This window comes from Hypanus sabinus, chromosome X2 (genome assembly GCF_030144855.1).
Source record: "Hypanus sabinus isolate sHypSab1 chromosome X2, sHypSab1.hap1, whole genome shotgun sequence".
NCBI lineage: Eukaryota > Metazoa > Chordata > Chondrichthyes > Myliobatiformes > Dasyatidae > Hypanus > Hypanus sabinus.
The window spans coordinates 9073202-9092646 of NC_082739.1; the positions used below are offsets into that span (position 1 = coordinate 9073202).

The window sequence follows — 19445 nt, forward strand, 5'->3', positions numbered from 1 at the left end:
CTGCCTGTACTTTGGCTTCATCAAGCCTACACCAAGAACCTGTCTAATTTTGGTCTCTCTCAAAGAATATTGATGTAGTATGCTTCACATTTAATTATGAGCAGCAGGAGCCTCCATATGATGCTGTGTTACAGTGTTCCTTCACAACAAGAGGGATTGGGGTAATATATTGGCCCATTGGTGTATGTCAAGATTCTAATTCTTATGGTGGTTAATTTTCAAGCTCGGTTACTACATCTGTTCACTAAGCACGGATCCTCATGAAAGTCCAACAACCTGAGTGGCTTTCAAAGGCAGCTAATTATTTCTTTTGTATGAAAGAAAGCCTGTAACAAACATTCTAAACACTTGCCAATACACAGCCAATTAAATTTTCTGTTACTAATATTGCCGGGCAACAGTTAAGACGTTTGGATCACAGAGGGCCAGATACAGTGCTGCCATCTGCAATAAAGGCAAAACCAGATACAGAATTGATCAAATGCAATGTCAACCTCCATCCAGGCATGCTGCACTGCAAAGCATGGGGCTGCTGCAGAAGAACTGCACATACAGAAACCATTATTGCATATGTATCATGTTAATCCTTCACTTGCCTGAGAACTCATGCTCAGATCTTATATTTTTTCCCAGCCTGTCATTTAACCTTGACAATGAAACCTTAGTCCATTTGTCAAAGACTGCTAGAGCTGTGATTTTTTTTATCATTCTAAAGGCTTTCTTCAGTGTGATCTCTTGTTTTGCTGTATAATTTTATGATTCAGTGACAGAATTGTCACTCTGAAATCAGCATCTGTTCAGGTGAGACCTATCAACATTGGTTTAAAGTTACTGGCAAAAATGTACTTTTAAATGGTATACAAAAGGGAATATTCTGAACTCGTACACATTTATAACAATCAGTACTTACCTTTATTGAGATACATGCATCATTTGTGCCACTGCATCTATGGAAGGTGATTGATTAATTTACAATCCACCAAGATCTCTGTTTAGAGATACTGTACCATGAATTGGACCAGAACCATGCAGACTTTTTCAATATGTGATCAACTGCTCATATATCTAAACAGTAACATTATGGGTATACTGGATGAAGGATCATTTGGAATTTAGTCAAAGTGCTTAACATGTTGCATCATGCAGCGGTTCCTAAGCTTTTCAGTACTGTTAAGCTTGTGTATGAGGAACAGTAGTTATAAATTAGAGACTATCAAATATGATATTTTTCATGTGCACTGTTTATTTTTATATAATTTTATACAAAAATACTCTTAAGGATGGTATTAGTAAAGGAACAATGACAAACTAGGTAAAGTTTCAACCCTTCAGATGGTTAGTTTCTCAATGGGAGAAATTTTTGATGAAATCATTGTATTTTGATGAAATCATCAGCAAATCTTTGGTAAAGTTTAAATAAAATAAGTTATTGTTTACACAAATTCCTTTGAGTCCAATAGAGCCACACATTAATAATTAGCCTAACTTTAGGAGGATGAAGGATTCTTATCCAAATCTTTAAACAATGATTAATTTGCTGGCAAACATTCCTTCTCTATAGTTTACACCCGAAGAAAGGCGGCTTGAGTGAGGCACAGAAACATGATTGGCACCTCAAAACTGAGCTCCAACCAGAATAACAATCTTCAAGGAGGCAGTAGAAGATGTATCCATTCTCTGCAAAATAACACGAACAAACTCAGTATACATAACTACTTGTGAAAATCATAAAACATTTGATGCTAGAATTAAAGTTTAGATTCAATGTAGAACAAATAGATATTGCTTAAGAGGAAGTATAGTTATAACAGTATTTTTAACTGTCTTGCTTCCCCCAATACTACCCTGCAATAGCAAGTTCTGTGCAAGAGAGTAAAATTAGAGAACACAAATTGACTGAACGAGAAATTGAAAAGATACAGAATGGTGCTACTTGACTATAACCAATGATTGGATACTCATCAAATTAAAATATAAAGCATGGTAACTTATCCCAATTCAGAGTCCCAAGGTTCTCTGATAAATTTGACATTAAAACTCCTGTCCCACTTTTGCAAAATCACCATTACTGTTTTAATTTCCAGAGAACATTTCTAATGTGTTGTTGGGTTTATATTTAATATAACTTCAATAAGTATTCAATACAGAATAGTTAGCCACAAGAAAAAAAACACAAATAGAATGTCTCTTAATGGCAAAAGTAGGTCTGACAAGTTACAATTACCCTCAAATAACCTGTACCCTCATGCTTATTCTAGGTTCTGACAGGATCGCTTGGTCTCAGGTATTTTTTATGAACTTTAGACAAAAGAGCTAAATTTTAGAAGACTGATTGGTTTTGATATCAGAATAATATTTAAGCAAATGTGGAATTAAGGAGTCACAGTAAAATTGGTCAATGGGATCATGAGAATGTTCTTTTCACTAATTGGAATCATGCCAAAAACATGAACAAATTATGTCTGTACTCAAGATTGTTATTTAGGCCTATATAGGAGATTATTTGCACGCAGTGCGATCCTGTACATGGCAATGGATTAATCTTAGGCATGTGAATTAAGGGATATAGTTTTCAAGCAACAAGGTCCTCTTCCTGAACTCGTGTTTCAAAGGCAATGCCATGATTGAAAAGCAGCCCTTCTGACAATGCAGTATTTCCTTAGTTTACAGTAACAAGACAGAGTGCAGACAATAACTTGGATCTTGTTAACTGATGCCCATGGTTCCAAACTGACATTTTCCCAGTTAAATGTAGTAATACTGGGACTAAATCAGTGTTTTGCTCAATCTTCAAATGGTTAAATTTAATATCAGAGAATATATACAACATGAAATTCTTACTCTTTACTGAGACATCCACAAAACAAGACCCCCAAAGAATGAGTGACAGAAACATCAGAACCCTGAAGCCCCCCCCCACACACAAGTAGCAGCAGAAGCACCACTGCCCTACCCCCCCACCATCACCATGCAAACAATTGCAAAAGCTCCCAAAGAGACCTCGATCTAGAGTCAATCAAAAACCACAGTCCATCCCAACTCTTCAGTATCTCAGACAGGTGCTCTCGCACGAGTAAGGGAGAAAGAGATCACTCCTGCAACAATGAGAGCAGGAGATCAGCAGCTTGCTGTTCCTATTTTATAATCTTCCCGTTGCCTCTCCAAGCACCCCCCCCCCCCTCACCCCGGACTCTTGCTAAATTCCCAATATTTACACTGTACCAGATTAGAGTTTTGAAGGGTCTCGGCCTGAAACATCAACTGTACTCTTTTTCATAGATGCTGCCTGGCCTGTTGAGTTCCTCCAGCATTTTGTGTATGTTGCAAAGAAAATTATCAACTGCTCACTCCTCAATGCGCAAAATAAAAACCAAATTGCACAAATGGCAACAAAACTGATGGAAAACAGAATATAAAACATTAAATTGAAAGAGTTTAGGCACATTCAGTTCAGCTCCTTTCAATCTAGTGCTGAATCATTCGGTATCTTCAGGCCGCCTTGATCAAAAACTCCCAAACTAGTGATTTCATGTCTACTTTAGTTATTTTTTGTAAAAAAAAAGACACGTTAAAAGAGAAAATCCTTGTTATTTTAGCAAAGGTGAGGATATCCCTGATCCAAACTTTTTGAAGGATTTGATGCTTGAATTTTTACACTGAAGGCCCTATTCCCTCTCAGGTCATGTTGCTAGTGTCCATGATGCTTTGTACTAGCAATATATGCCCTCTGTGCCAGTTAAGTATCAGTAGGGAATTCTGTTGTGTAAATTTCAATATGGGGGTGCAGATGGGATCCAGCTCAGCATGATCTGGCCAAGTGGATTGAAGAGGTTAAGTAGAGTTAATACAAACATGAGAAAATCTGTAGATGCTGGAAATCCAAAGCAACACAAATAATGCTGGAGGAAATCAGCAGGTCATTTGGGCCTGAAACATCGACTGTTTGCTCTTTTCCATAGATGCTGCCTGACCTGCTGAGTTCCTCCAGCATTTTGTGTGTGTTGCAAGAAGAGTTAATAACCTGCATCAGTTTGTAATATTGTAATGTTAAATCACTTTTTTGAGGTATGGCAATGAAAATGTAACAGTATTATCACTGGGTGTCAAAATGTTGGAAATACCCCTGCGCTCAGATCATAGTTCACCTAAAATAGAATTAGAGACAAAAACTGAGTTTAAAAGAAGTTGTGCAACTCCTTGACCAAACAGTTGAGTCAGATGTTTTGCAACCAGGTTCACATGTCAATTGTTCATACAAATTGCAAGTTGCAAATATACGTCTCAATGCAACTGAGAGAGATAGGAAATACTTAAGTTTTCCACCATTTTTTTCCCTTTTAAGGTACAATCTTGTGTTATTCATTTCAACTATGCTTCACTGAAATCTTACAAATCAATGCTAACAAGTCCAAATGTATTTTTAATGCTGTTTTATATGGTTCCTCAGATTTATTCCATTATATTTCTTAGCACAGATGTTGGGAAATCTGGTTAATTTTTGATGCTAGCTAAGATAATTTTTCCTGCCACATCTTCTGACCCCAATGATAAACAAAGACAATACAATGTACAGTGCCTGGAGATTCAGCCAAATACTGGGTGGTTTACTTCTCTATTTTGTCACTAGGGAAAATGAAAGAGAAAACTTTGTATATTATCATATTTTCCTGGTCATTGTATGATAACTATAACAAAGGCAGCTCATCCCTCTCCATAGCAACATACACAAAATACTGGAGGAGCTCAGCAGGTCAGGCAGCATCTATGGAAATGAGCAAACAGTTGATGTTTTGGACTGAGCTTCATTTGACATCGAGGCAGTTACTCCACCTTTCATTACAGCCTCTTGTCAGCCAAATTTCTGCTATAGTCCATTTTTTTTCCAAGGCCTCAGTCTTAATGGCAAGCCAAATATACAACAGCCTATCAAATCAGTTTGGCATATCCAGAACAAAACTACACCATCTTTACTGATATGCCAGCATCATTACGAGAATGATTCCAGGAATGAAAAGGTTACTGTATGAGGAACCTCTGGCAGCTCTTGGGCTGTATTCCCTGGAGTTCAGGAGAATGAGGGGGGAATCTCATAGAAACATTCAGAATGTTAAAAGGCCTGAACAAATTCGATAATGGCGAAGTTATTTCTCATGTTAAGGGAGTCTAGGACAAGAGGGTATGACTTCAGGATTGAAGGAAGTCCATTTAGAACAGAGATGTGGAGAAATTACTTTAGTCTGGTAAATCTGTGAAATTTGTTGCCACGAGCAGCTGTGGAGGTCAAGTCATTGGGTGCATTTAAGGCAGAGATAGATTTATTCTTGATTAGCCAGGGCATCAACTGGTTTGGGGTGAAGGCAGGGGAGTGGGGATGTCTGGAATAGACAACAGGTGCAGAAGTAGATCATTTGGCCCTTCGAGCCTGCACCGCCATTCTGAGATCATGGCTGATCATCTACCATCAATACCCTGTTCCTGCCTTGTCCCCAAATCCCTTGATTCCCTTATCCACAAGATACCTATCTAGCTCCTTCTTGAAAGCATCCAGAGAATTGGCCTCCACTGCCTTCCGAGGCAGTGCATTCCAGACACCCACAACTCTCTGGGAGAAGAAGTTTTTCCTTAACTCTGTCCGAAATGACCTACCCCTTATTCTCAAACCATGCCCTCTGGTACTGGATTCTCCCAGCATCTGGAACATATTTCCTGCCTCTATCTTGTCCAATCCCTCAATAATCTTATATGTTGCAGTCAGATCCCCTCTCAATCTCCTTAATTCCAGCGTGTACAAGCCCAGTCTCTCTAACCTCTCTGCGTAAGACAGTCTGGACATCCCAGGAATTAACCTCGTGAATCTATGCTGCACTTCCTCTACAGCCAGGATGTCCTTCCTTAACCCTGGAGACCAAAACTGTACACAATACTCCAGGTGTGGTCTCACCAGGGCTCTGTACAAATGCAAGAGGATTTCCTTGCTCTTGTACTCAATTCCCTTTGTAATAAAGGCCAACATTCCATTAGCCTTCTCCACTGCCTGCTGCACTTGCTCATTCACCTTCAGTGACTGATGAACAAGGACTCCTAGATCTCTTTGTATTTCTCCCTTACCTAACTCTACACCATTCAGATAATAATCTGCCTTCCTGTTCTTACTCCCAAAGTGGATAACCTCACACTTATTCACATTAAACGTCATCTGCCAAGTATTTGCCCACTCACTCAGCCTATCCAAGTCACCCTGAATTCTCCTAACATCCTCATCATATGTCACACTGCCACCCAGCTTAGTATCATCAGCAAACTTGCTGATGTTATTCTCAATGCCTTCATCTAAATATAAATCTATATATTTGGAAGAATTGGATCAGCCCATGATTGAATGATGGAGCAGACTCTACGGGCCGAATGGCCTACTTCTGCTCCTATGTCTTATGGCCTTACGGTCTTATCATTATCTTGAGTCCTAATGAGGGGTCCTGGCCCAAATTGCTGATACTTTATTTCTCTCCATAGATGCTGCATGACTTGCTGAGTTCCTCCAGCATGTTGTGTGTTGCTCTGGATTTCCAGCACCTACAGCATCTCTTATGTTAATCATCCCTCTCCAATAGGTTGATTAACAAAGTGAATGTAAAGCTAAGTGCAGCTATAATCTTGAGACTATAAAGAAGTGAAAAAAACCTATTGTGCCGTTTTGTTGCCTGGATACTAATCTTTCATAATCAGTTAAGTAAAATTATCAGCACTTGATAATACGTGAAAGTAGTTCAAATTAACACCACAGCACAGAGAAAATGAAAGGATGCAAATTTATTTTTGTGGTTGCATGTTGCATTTTGTCAGCTATGTTTTCTTTCAAACCCCTTTAGGAATTGGTTTAGATTTACATTATTTTTGATCTCAAATGTGCAACCAGATTGATATCTTGCTTTGCTAGTTACTGCTGTGGGTCAAGAATACCATCTGAGTATGTTGTCTAACTGGCACAGTCTTACTGGCTTAAGGAAATGATCCTGGAAGTCTTCAACAAAGACTCCCAAGCCCCAGGTCCCATGGCATCAGGTCAAACAAGGGCAAAAATCACCTGCTGATTATTACTATCAATCTCCCTAATTAATATCCCACCATGTTCAAGAAAATTTGGAAGAAGCATCACCTGGACCAAGATAACCTGAAGAAGCATCAAGTGCCACCAGACAAAGGAGCTGGTTGTGGGTTACAGGAGGAATGGAGATGGGCTAACCCCTATTTACATCAACGCATCTGGGCTCAAGAGGGTAAGCAGCTTTAAGTTCCTTGGCATCCACATAACAGAGGACCTCACAGTCTGTATACACCAGCTGTGTGGTGAAAAAGGCACAACAGCGTCTCTTTCACCTCAGATGGTTGAGGAAGTTTGGTATGGGCCCCCAAATCCTAAAAAAATTCTACAGGGGCACCATTGAGAGCATCCTGACTGGCAGCATCACTGCCTGGTATGGGAACTGTACCTCCCTTAATCGTAGGATTCTGCAGAGAGTGGTGTGAACAGTCCAGCACATCTGTAGTTGTGAACTTCCCACTATTCATGATATTTTCAAGGACAGGTGTGTAAAAAGGGCCTGTAGGATCAATGGGGACCCAAGTCACCCCAACCACAATCTGTTCCAGCTGCTACCATCCCGAAACGGTACCGCAGCATAAAAGCCAGGACCAACAGGCTCTGGTACAGCTTCTTCCAACAGGTCATCAGATTGATGAACTCACGCTGATTTGAGTGTACTCTATATTACACTGACTGTTCTATTTATTATAAATTACTATGATTGCCCATTGCAGATTTAGATGGAGATGTAACGTAAAGAGTTTTACTCATGTCTGTGAAGGATGTAAGAAATAAAGTCAATTCAATTCAATTCAACACAGGGTCTGAGGCTGGCAGTGAACAAACCAGCATGAAGATAAAGCTTCTAACAGTCTAACTTTTGCAATGCAAGCATAAAACTTAGTTCCTTACTTACTGTCTGTTACACTGCTGGAGTTTCGGCCAGCAATGAAGGTCCTCTATCTCCGGTGGAGTTCAGAACTTCCTGCATCATGTCAGTAGCTCTCGGTTTTCACTATTGTCAGCCATGCAAATCCTGGGTGGAGACTCTGGAATATGGTTGAACTCAGATGTAGGATACTTCACTGCTGCTTCCATAACAATTTTGTTTTACCAGTCAGAGTTGTTAGCCCTGAGCTGAATCCCCAAACCTGGAGGACTAGTGGACCACTCTTAGTCTGTCCTCTACCCTTTGACCTTTTTGGCAAGGATAACCCTATTAAAAGTCAAAGCATAAAGCCCTGATTCCAGTCAACATAGCTCTCTGAGTTATTTAGGCACGCAACACTCCAAAGCACGACAAGGTTGTGGTCCTCTTAGAGGAAGCATAAAACAGAATCCAAAAATATTCCATGGACATGTGAACAAGAAAAGGAAATTAGAATCAAATAGAATTTATTCATGGAGACATTGTAGGAGTATTATGCAGAATCCTACATCAGCCTTCAGCAAGCAAGATAATGATGCTGGAGTATCAGAAAAGATTATGTAACTTTCTTCTGGATATGCCAAACTGAAAATGTATTTGATAGGCTGCTGCATATTTGGTTTGCCATCAAGACCGAAGCCTTGGATAAAATTTGGCAGTAGTGACAGCAGAGTAACTACCTTGATGTCAAAGTAGAATTGGACCAAGTACGGCTTCAAGGAGCCTTGTTAAAACTGATGTTAATAGATATTAAGAAGAAAAGCACTTAATTAGTTAAAATTCATACCTTGCTAAACTGGACTCTGACAACTAGCACTCATTCATCAATAATACTTAATTTACCTGTATACAAGGAGAACAGTTCAGCCCTGTCTTTAAACTGTTTTGAAAATGCAGCTCAGAACTGTCCATTTTAATACAGTTATTGATCCTTATGCAACTTCTAATTCCATCTTTTTGCATGTAAGTACCAATCATAATACATATTTCATTTGTTAACAATGAATCAAATCAATATGTTAAGGGCCAATGATACTTGAAAATCAGTTTTATAGATAGAGGCTTTTGCCCAAGGCTGAAATGGTTGCCACAAGAGGACACAGGTTTAAGGTGCTGGGGAATAGGTACAGAGGAGATGTCAGGGGTAAGTTGTTTACTCAGAGAGTGGTGAGTGAGTGGAATGGGCTGCCGGCAATGGTGGTGGAAGCGGATATGATAGGGTCTTTTAAGAGACTTTTGGATAGGTACATGGAACTTAGAAAAATAGAGGGCTATAGGTAGGCCTAGTAATTTCTGAGGTAGGGACATGTTCAGCACAACTTTGAGGGCTGAAGGGCCTGTATTGTGCTGTAGGTTTTCTATGTTTCTATAAAATCTGTCCAATAGTTAGTGAGCATCCTTATCCTGTTGGTATGTCTAGTAGCCTTGGTTCCCACACTTTGTTCCTCTTTATATATAGCTCTTTATTCAATGTTCTCAAGCTTCAAGCTAGTTAATTCTCAAGGTTTGAGTTGTTCATGTAGCCACGTTCAGCTAGAGAATTGCCCAATGTCTGCACATTGTCTCTGTCAGCACATCATCTTAACCACTGCTGTGTTGCAACTTCTAAGGAAGATGCTGTAGATGCTGAAGGTCAACCATCTTCAGCACTTTCACCTCAGCTGAAATGTCTTTTGCTGATCATTATGTGTCTTTAGTTTCATTGTAAGAACAGAAGAAGGTATATTTTCTCATGATGGCACAATGCACAATTCCATTCTCAGCTCTTCAAAAAAGAAGCAATTGATGCCTGCTTGCAGCAAGACCTTGATTACAACCAGGAACACATTGATAGGGTCCGTGTGACATTTGCACCACAAAAGTGCTGGACAGTGATCATCTCTAACAGCAGAATCCAAAACCTGCTGTTCATATCCAATATCACTAACATTAATATCATGAAGTCACCACTGACTAAATACCTAACAGAGCCAACCATACAAATGCTGGAGCTACAATAGGCCAATGTCTAAATATCCTGCAATGTGTTTCATCTCCTAATACTCCGTAAAATCTTTCTGTCATCTATAAAGCTCATCAGAATACAGTACTCTTAATTTAATTTATGAGCATAACCCTAACAGTATTCATGAAGCAAAGACATGTTCCAGGGCAAAGTAGACTACTTAACTGGCACCAAATCTACCATTTTAAATTATTCTTTCCATCATCATTGTACAATGGCTACAATGTATAAAGTTACAAAATGCACTGCAATTCTCCCGTCATTTACACCAATGGCACTTCCTAAATGCATGACGTCTAATGAGAAAGTGATCAGGGGCAGCATGAAAGTGGGAACACAGAACCATGTCGCATTTCATCCTCACTTGGAAATGCACTTCCTTCATCATAGCGTTCCAACCAGGAGTGAGCCTTCCCCAGAGGGATTGCAGCCATTCAAGGTGGCAGTTCGCTACCATCTTCTCAAGGGCAAATAGGAAGGGGCAAGAAATGCTGACTTTGTTAGTGGTGCCACATTCTGTAAATGACTAACAGATATTGTGACTGGACCAGCCAGTTCAGAAGGAAACGATAAATAAATCTGATAATTTGTGGGTTGGTAGGAAAAAAACCATGATTACAAAAGCTATTGAATGTCACTAAAACATAATTTAATGTTTTATATGTTTGATGCTATGTGCTGCATAAACTCAGTCACTTCTCAGAACAACAGGTAGGTAGTAACAGCGGCTTTGTCATTGTCAACAATACTAAATTAAAATATAAATCTCTTTTTTAAAATAGCCACTAAAGTCTATTTTGAGGGAGTTGTGAAATGAGGTATTGAGTGAATTGGTCTGGTGCTGTTTTCCCTTTGTTTACTAAATTTGCAGGATACCATTAGAAGAACAAAATGTCATTAGTACTTTGCTGTATGACACTTGCCTCATCAAAGTTCAAAGTACATTTATTATTAAAGTATGTATACTTATACAACCTTGAGATTTGTCTCCTCATGGGCAGCCACAAAACAAGAAACCCGAAAGAACCCATTAAGAAAAGATGAGCAAACACCCATTGCACAGAGAGAGATGAGACAATCGTAGATACAATAAATAAGTTAATATTTTGATGGCATTCATAAACTATTTTTGTTTGTTCATTAGCAAATCAAGCAGTTAATCCTGATGGGTTTCGACCAGAAACATCACCCCCCTTCACCCTGTCCCCCCCCCCCCCACAGCTGCTGTTCAACCTATTGAGTTCCTTTAGTCATTGATACTCCAGATTCCAGCATTCGCAGTCTCTTATACCTCTATCAAGAATTTAGTTTAATGGGAGCAACTAAGGTTGAAGAATCACTCCCTCATTTTGCGACATAAATGCATAGGCACTGCACAGAATGGCCCTCTCTATGATAATCATTTGTACAGAGATGCCAATTGTTCACGTGAGTTTAAATAGGCAATTTCAGTGGTGGAGGAGTATCACAGCTGAACCTCATCCTGTTCAAACCTGACATTCAGACACATGCAGTTTCCATCTGGGTCACTGGACACCAACAGGGAATGTGAACACCTGCTAATTTGTCAACTTGGGGCAGACTGTAATGTTCCAATTCCCAACTTCACTCAAATCAGCAAACTCAAAACATACTAGCAGTCAAACCTAGGATCTTTTGGTTTATACTGTCTTTATCAATGTCATCTGAAACATAATTTATGCAAATTACATTTATCCATGAATATGAGATGATAGAGTAGATTAATTTTGATAAATATAGAATTGTTGCTCACCAATTAAATATAGAAGCAAGGAGCTATTACAGCACACAGCAGAGGAGAGAAGCTGTTCTCAGTGTGAATTGGCTGACGTGGGTACAAGCTGCACCTGCTACTCCTATGCCCCTAACACCACAATATCTCAGAGCAGATGCTCTCAGTGGTCCTGTTGAAAATAAGCTATCAACATGGGAATAGGCTTGTCATTATAATTTTCCACAACATTGAAAAGAATACTGTCTTGCTTCAAGTCTTTCTCCAAGGACTTTCAAAACAATATTTCTCCATGTTATGAAAGTATCTATTATAAAAATGTATCAAATTAATTCTAACTCAATAAAACACTTCAATACATTTATTTTGTAATAATATAAATTAATCAGAATTAAGGAGATGCTTGAGGGCCAGACTGAACTAGATCATATGCTGCTTTAACTTTTGTATTCACAATTTCATGATGTTACCTATTAAGACCTTTCCTATCCTGTTATGACCATTCCTTTTTAAAACTGATTTCATCTCTTCCCTCCACAGTACTTCCTTCTACAGAATTTCCTTTTGGATAAGAATTTCAAATTCATCTGCGTTTCTGTTCAGCTCTAAGTTATTCTTACCTATGACTTTAAATCTGGAAAATTACCTTTCTCAGACTTCATTCTTTCTATAATTTACATCTGCATTAAATGGAAGTTGGACTTTGACATTTTAAATTCAGTCTTTGTTGTAAAATTGAGATCATTATATCTGGTAATGTGTGGGGCAAATGTAAAACTGCATACTGCTTTACATTCTGCTAACTGATCCAGAAACCACATGCAACACACACAAAATGCTGGAGGAACTCAGCAGGCCAGGCAGCATCTATGGAAAAGAGTACAGTTGATGTTTCAGGCCGAGAACCTTCATCAGGACTGGAAAATAAAGGATGAAAAGTCAGAATAAGAAAGTGAGGGTGGAGAAAAACACAAGGTGAGAGGTGAAACCGAGAGGGGCAGGGGTGAAGTAAAGAGCTGGGAAATTGATTGGTGAAAGAGATACAGGGCCTGAGAAGGGGGAACCTAATAGGAGAGGACAGAAGGCTATAGAAGAAAGAAAAGGTGGGAGGAGCACCAGAGGAAGGCGATGGGCAGGCAAGGAGATAAAGTCCGAGAGGGACAAGGGGATGGGGACTGGTGAAGTGGGGGGCGGGAGGCGTTACCATAAGCTCAAAAAATTGATGTTCATGCCATCAGGTGTTGCTGCTCAAACCTGACTATGGCCTCATTGTGACAAGAGAGCAGGCCATGGATAGATATATCGGAATGGGAAGTGGAATTAAAATGGGTGGCCACTAGGAGATCCCTCATTGTGTTAATCTAGATTTTATTTTGATGAACTGTCATAAAAATATAACTAACTCTACTACATCTGATTTCCACCTAAATTTTAGGTTTAATTATAAAATACGCTACTTGTCAAAAATGGTGATGATGACGAGGAGGGGTTGAGGTTTGTATTGGATTCACTCTTCTTACCATTTTAATATAGTCAAGTTCATTAAACAAAGGCTTCTTCCCCTCCTACCCCCCATACAAAAACATTGTTTGGCATAAGACTCATGGATAGTGTTAACTGCAGATCTTTCTATATATCTTAAGATATCATAAGATATTTTCCTATATCTTATGGATTTATGGTCTTAAAATACTTAAATTTAGGTTGGTGATTTAAGCGATTTAAATTATGAAAGCTAATTACGAATGCTATCACATTCCTAATCCATTTCCTTCCCTTTTTTACAACAATGCCCGATCAGAATTTTCTTCTTAACTGTTGCTATAAATTTTCACTCAAATTCCTTGAGGTCATCAGGATTTATTATAGACAAAAACTGAAATTAGTTTTGGAATTTGGATTAAAATCAGAGAGAAAAAAGAATATTTTTAGATTGTTAGATACAAAAGAAAAATTCAGAGTTGATAGAAAGAGTTTAGAGTAATATAGCAGCAGGGACAAAACTCTGTAATTTAGAAATATAAGTGACATTATGGTGCCCTGCATGGACCATACATCTTGCTACCTCAGTGAAAAATACAATGTAATCAAAGACCACAACCACCCCATTCTCTCTTCTCCCCTTCTACCATCATGCAGGCTCAAGGATTGCTTCTATCCTGCTTTTATAACACTTCTAAATGGTCCCCTAGTATAGTAAGAAAGATTCTTCACCTCACATTTTATTTTATTTTACCTTACATATTATTGTAACTGCACTTACACTGCACTTGCAATTGTAACACTATATTCTGCACTTTTTCTGTCCCCTTGCACCAGAAGCTTGAATCTAATGCTCTCACAGCGCATATGACAAATAAACTCTTCTCAGGCTTCTAGCCGGGTACAAGTATCTTCAGCAGATGCCAGAGTTTGTCATCGAAACATTGGTTATAATTTATACCTGTGCCTGGTTGGAAGCCCAAGAAGCATTGACAGCTCTTCAAATTCTTCATTTCTAAACATGTAGTTCAATGTGTCAGTGAACATCGTAATTCCGAAAGTTTTTCCCCTCCCCCTTCCCTCTTCTATTCCCCACTCTGGCCTTTTACCTTTTCTTACCTGCCTATCACCTCCCCCTGGGTTCTCTCCTCCTTCCCTTTCTCCTATGATTCATTTTTTTCTCCTATCAGATTCTTCCTTCTCCAGCCCTTTACCTTTCCCACCCACCTGGCTTCACCTATCACCTTATAGCTAGCCTCCTTCCTCTCCCACGCAACACCTTTTAATTCTGGCATCTTCCCTCTTTTTTCTCAGTCCTGAAGATGAGTCTCGGTCCAAAACGTTGACTGTTTATACAAAGGTTTCAAAGGTACATTTAATGTCAAAGAAATGTATACAATATACATCCTGAAATTCTTTTCCTTCGCAACCACCCACAAAAAGAGGAGTGCCCCAAAGAATGACTGACAGTTAAATGTTAGAACCCCAAATCCCCCCAGCTCCCCCCACCCACACTTAAGCAGCAGCAAGGCATCGACCTCCCCACCAGCAAAAAAGCATTGGTGCCCCCCCCACCGAGCACTCAAGTGCGCAGCAAAGCATCAATAAAGACACAGATTTCCAGCACCAAAAGACTACTCGTTCACCCAGTAATTCTACATAGCAAGGCTCTCTCTCTCTCCCTAATAAGGGACAAAGAGGTGTCCTCGTTTCACAGCAAGAAGGGAGACATAACAAACAAATGGCTGATTTACGATGTTAAAAGTCTGTTGCGTCGCCTTTTCCGAGCTCTGCGCCCAAACAACTCGGGTCTCTGGGCACACAGCCGGCAGCCAGCTCGCTGCTTTCGATCTTCTGTGTACTCCCTCGACACACCAGTTTCCTGGGAAGGAACCAACCTTGAGTCTGCCCACCTCCAGAGCCACGAAATCCTGGAACCCTGAAGATGCACTAGTCTTCTAGGTCACGTCCTTGGTACATCGAACAAATAGTGGCCAGTCGTGAGACCCTGAGAGTGGGTCCCATTCCCACAAAGAACCAAAGTCAGTGTGTAACTCCAGGTCAGGGTCTTCAAAAGAACCTTGAAAGGGGAAAATAGAGATACTAAGGATAGAAATAGAGCTGTTCCCAAAGATTCAAGCAAAGGAGTCACTATTGGGCGTCATTGTCCTCCTAACCTCCACCTTTCATTTCCATAGATGCTGCCTGACCTGCTGAGATCCTCCAGTATTTTGTGCGTGTTGTTTATAGATACAAGCAGATGTTTTGCTTTGTCACTCTAATAAATGATATCACCATGATACTATAATCATAACATGTTAATACTTGCTTTTGCATACTGTAGTACTTCAATTGCATTCGAACAACTTTTCTGAAGGAATTTACAAAGAGATGACAGATCTTCTAAAACATCAGTGGTCCGGTGGTTTATTAACATTGAGCTACCAACTTCCATTCTGTGTTTATTGTTACAATTCCATTATATAAAAGAAAATTCCGGCTGTGTAGCAACAAAGGCTATATGCACAGGAGCATTACAGTTACTGCATGCATGCACAGTCACACAGTTCAGAGGGAAACAGGATTATCCCTAATACCTTTCTTGAACAAAGGAGTAACATTTGCTACTTTCCAATCTGGTACTACCCCTGTGGCCAGTGAGGACACAAACGTTACTGCCATAGACACAGTAATCTCTTCCCTCGCTTCCCATAGTAACCTGGGGTATATCCTGTTGGTCCTGGGGACTTATCTACAATGGTTTCTCAAAATTTCCAAAACTGCCTTTTTCTTAACCTTGACATGTTCCAGCACATTAGCCTCGTTATATGCTGACCTCACATTCATCAAGGACCTGGCTACCTTACAACTCTCAAGATCCTTGTTTGATCTTTGCTTCCAAAAGCATGCTTCCATCTTCCTCTTGACTAGATGTTCCATCTGTTCATGTATCTACTGAATCCCCTATCACCACTATTCTCCTTTTCTTCCCCCCTTCCCTTCTGAGCTACACAGGTGGACTGGTTGCTGTGGCTTCCCCCAGTTTCCAAAATGGTATACTTGTAATTTAGAATGGGAGTAATAATTACCATTATATTACTGAGGTGGGGGTATGTGTGTGGAATTGATCAATGTATGGAGAGTTCAGGTTTAATTCAACAACACAGTTGCTGCTCCTGTCACACTATGAAATCACAAATGAAAGCATAAAAGCTGAATTTGTACCAGATTCTTTTAAAACTTAATACATATTATAATCATGGTGTTACAGTGCAGGAGTAAGCAATTAGGCCGTTCGTTTCTTGACTGCTGTTTTGCTCACCAGAGACACCCAGTCTGATCCTGCTTGGCACCTAAATCTTCATAAATAATTATCGTTGCGAGGAATTTAAAGACACAGCTTCAATAATAGTCTGTGGCACAGGATCTTACATTTTACCTACTAAATATAATTTTCTTCTACTGTGATTATCTTAAATATAACTTCAAGTTATCATCTCCTCAACTTAGTAAGAAATATTTTAGTAAGTACAACTCTATTATAATGAAGATTTAAAAAAAGTTTTTAAGTCTGTTTAAAATTGCAATCTCTTTGTTCCCTTTAACTTTAAAAATATCTGTTTTCCATTTCAATTTCTTTCAAGAAGCTGACATGTCCAAATGTAATTGAAGCAAGATACTACAAAAGCTACATATTATCTTCTTGCTTTACAGTGAGAATGATTTTAGTCTAACTTACTTGTATCTACATTTACAGGCATATCTGCATACTAAGATTCTTCTATTCCTCTGTTTAACAGCTTCACATTATATAACATTATTTAAAATTGCATCAGTTACTTTTTTTTTACATAAAGCTGTATACTGTTTAAAATTCTGTACATCTAAACAAACCTCAAACTGCAACTTGTTTTAATTGAGATTGGACATTGATTCTTGATTTTAGATGAATGAAGAATCTATCATAATACATTCTGCTTAAGGTAATAATTTTTCTGTATATTTTCAATATGAAATAACTGGAGAATAAAAGAGACAGAAAGGTCAGAATTCTGTGAGAAGAAATGAGCAAATTCCATCTCAGTGACATACAATACAGCAGAGGAAAGAGTAACATTGCACTGTGTGCAACAGAATTCATGAATATTTGGGAAAAGAGGCAGCCATTTCAGTACTTTAAGGCTTTTCTACCATTGAATCAGATCATGCACTTCAAGACCATTTCCCATCTTTGCTCTATGTTCATCCCTTCATTACCCTGTTCAATGTAAATCTATTGAACTGAATCTTGAAAGTTCAGTTGACCCGTGAATCTGCAGACTTTGAGCGGATGAGTTTCTGATGACCATGAATCTTTATCTTACAAACACGTTTACAAATAGTCTCCATGCAAATTCTTAAACTTAGTGCTTGACTACATCCTTTTTGAATTTGCTTCACCACCCTCCTGTAAAATTTAAAACACCTCTGTCAGATCACCCTTGGACCCATTGGAAGGCACACAAATTTATGCACTCTGGCCTCACAATTCAACAGAACAGACTTTGCTCCCGGTATTTCCTCATTTGTAAGCTGTTGATCTATGCTGAATCTTCCTTTATAACCAATGGCAAACTATATATTTATCCCTTTAGTGTCTTGTTCCAAAGATGATAACTCTTCACTAAAAGTTGTTATAAACATTATCTAAAAGGATGGTAGATTTGGAGAAAATTGCAATGTCATGGGGAAGAGCAGACTACACGAAACTTCAAAATATTATCAAAGTACATATGTGTCACCACATAGAACCCTGAGATTCATTTTCCTGCGGGCATACTCAGCAAATCTATAGAATAGTAACTATAACAGAGTCAATGAAAGATCAACCAGAGTGCAGAAGACAACAAACTGTAAATGCAAATAAGTAACAATAAATAATAAGAATATGAAATAACAAGATAGAGTCCTTAAAGTGAGATCATTGGTTGTGGAAGCACTTCAATGGATGGGCAAGTGAGCATAGTTATCCCCTTTTGTTCAAGAGTCTGATGTTTGAGAGGTTGTAACTGTTCTTGAACCTGGTGGTGTGAGTCATGAGGCTCTTGTACCTTCTACCTGATGGCAGCAGCCAGAAAAGAGCACGGCCTGGGTGATGAGGATCTTTGATTATGGATGCTGCTTTTTTACAGCAGCATTTCATGTAGATGTGCTCAGTGTTTGAGAGGGCTTTACCATAATATACTGGGCTGAATCCGCTACCTTTTGCAGGATTTTCCATTTAAAGGCATTTGTGTTCCCAAACCAGGCCATGATGCAGCCAGTCAATACACTCTCCACTACACATCTGTAGAAGTTGGTTATATACAGAGCTCTTTACAACTCATGTTCACAGTATTATTATTTTTTATTTGCACAATTTATCTTTTGCACATTGTCAGTCTTTGATTATGGATAGATTTTTATAAATACTACTGTATTTGTCTTTTCCTGTAAATGCCTGCAAAAATGAATCTCAAGGTAGTAAGTATATGGTGACAAATGCGTACTTTGATAATAAATTTACTTTGACTTTGAAAAAGGCAACCTGAATCAGACACAAAATGCTGGTGGAATGCAGCAGGCCAGGCAGCATCTTTAGGAAGAAGCAATGTCGACTTTGTCCTGATGAAGGGTCTCGGCCTGAAACGTCGACAGCGCTTCTCCCTCTAGATGCTGCCTGGCCTGCTGCGTTCCACCAGCATTTTGTGTGTATTGCTTGAATTTTCAGCATCTGCAGATTCCCTCGTGTAACCTGAATCCGAATTAGCTTTATCATTTCTATAGATGCTGCCTCACCTGCTGAGTTCCTCCAGGATTGTGTTTGTGTGTTGCATCAGCTTTGTCGTATGTTGTGAAATTTGTTGATTTGTTGAACTCCTGCATGGAAACATGATGATAAAAATATCAAGCAAAGAAGACTACTTAAAATATCCAACACACATCTTTTCTGAATTGGCATTAAATCTTGCAATAAAGAACTGCAAAACTTGGCAGGTGTAATCACGATTCACAGCGAAGTTTCGCGCACACGCATCGCCCCACCACTGGAGCCAGCACGCGCACAGACTGTTGACGTCCTTGCGCATGCACGTGGCCTTCGAATGGCTGTTTGTCAAATGAGGAACGAGAATTGAGTCCTGCCCCTGGCGTCACGCACTTAAAGGGGCGGGCA

The 19445-nt window shown here is 39.2% G+C and overlaps 1 long non-coding RNA gene across 1 annotated transcript; it reads right to left on the bottom strand.

Moving 5' to 3' along the window:
- Positions 1 to 1250: 1250 nt before the first annotated feature.
- Positions 1251 to 19327, bottom strand: LOC132385133 (uncharacterized). Its single transcript, XR_009509088.1, has 3 exons — positions 19070 to 19327; positions 15007 to 15332; positions 1251 to 1677 (listed from the first exon to the last, which is right to left on the bottom strand). It is a non-coding gene; the product is annotated as an uncharacterized LOC132385133 (long non-coding RNA).
- Between the last annotated feature and the right edge of the window lie 118 nt (positions 19328 to 19445).